General features: G+C 32.3%; 1 pseudogene; it reads right to left on the bottom strand.

Moving 5' to 3' along the window:
• Window positions 1–232: 232 nt before the first annotated feature.
• On the bottom strand, window positions 233–342 carry LOC149267084 (U6 spliceosomal RNA; annotated as a pseudogene).
• Between the last annotated feature and the right edge of the window lie 1,187 nt (window positions 343–1,529).

The following is a 1,529-nucleotide window of genomic DNA, read 5'->3' on the forward strand; positions in this document are numbered from 1 at the left end:
CCAGGGAGTTCCATCTTGATCACATGGCTTCTCCTCACGATAAAAATATGAACACCCAAATGTTTTTAAGGATACACAATGTGTATGTCACTTTCTCGAATCCAAATGACTGTGCGAAATATCACTGCTAGTGTTCAGATCCACTGTGGGTGCCCATTACATGGAAAACTTTAGAAATTAACAACAAAAATGCACAAATGTCATACATAGTGCCAATTGTATTCTATGTGCAAAAGAATTGAATCATTTCTTGAATTGTGCATATCATCCTTGCATAGGGGCCATGCTAATATTCTTTGTATGCCATCCTAATTTAAATTTTTATATAATCATAATTTAGATTTATATAATTTATTTATTCATCACTGTAGATTATATATAATAATATATAAATTTTAATATATTTATAGAATTAAGTTAGAAAAGTTAATCATTTGAATTATAATATATAATTAATATTAGTTATTTAATATTTTTATTACATTATGAATGTTAGGTTATATAATAAAAAAATATATATATATATATATATATATATATATAACTTGTCGAACTTCAAGTCGAATTTTAACATATAGATTCTTATTGTCATTTTTTTTTAATTTCAAGGTTCTCGAATTCAAACATGACCTCAAACAAGGTAGCTTAGCCTATGACGATGATCTCACTTGATTTTGAGGGTATGTTTAAAATGCTTACCCTAGGTGCACCTACCATCCCTTGAGGGATTGGAAGAGATTTCTCCAAAACTTCATAAAGGACATCTAGCCCCACTTAATGATCATTTTGGGCACCAAAGCCAAGACGTTCACCACCTTTTTAGGAGCATTGACCTGCGGATATATTCAACACTAATGATGAATTTCTCCTCTCCCTCCAAAGCCTAAAATGTTATACATTTAGACTAGGATGTTACTTAAAGAGATGATGTACCCCAAAGATAACATGACACCCCCAAATAGCATTTTCTCTTCTTGATGGCCATTTCCTTGTTGCTGAGATGATTTGATGATGATGATGACTTGAGACCCCTTTGGATGGGATAATACATTTTCCTAGATAATGACATCATGCCATAGTCTTTTTGAGGTCCCCTTCATGTGGACTTAAGTAATGAGGTAGGCTTGTTTGATGATGAAATTTTGAACATGAGGTTTTTATTTAATGATTGGACATCTTGTTGATGAGGAGATGGCATTTTTGAGTGAGGACCACTCTTTTTGACCCACTTATCACACATTTTGATGGTGATATTCACTTTTATAGGATGAGGTAACCCTTGGATACCTTTTTAATCACATGTGTGGGTTAAGAAGAGGCTTATTGCCATGTTTTATCATTGAGATGACCATTTTTTAGGTCAGTTTGTGACCTACTTAATGTGTAATCACATATTTTATTGTTTTTAGGGACTCTAGTCAATTTTACTCCTAAAATGACTTGATTTCCCTCCCATAAATAGAAGGAAGTTTATTTGGAGAGAATCATTATAACGAACTCATTTATCTCTTAGAGAGTGCACATTAGTA

The sequence above is a fragment of the Pinus tabuliformis genome, chromosome 6 (assembly GCF_031772625.1).
Source record: "Pinus tabuliformis cultivar Carrire ecotype Pingquan chromosome 6, CPIR1, whole genome shotgun sequence".
Lineage (NCBI taxonomy): Eukaryota > Viridiplantae > Streptophyta > Pinopsida > Pinales > Pinaceae > Pinus > Pinus tabuliformis.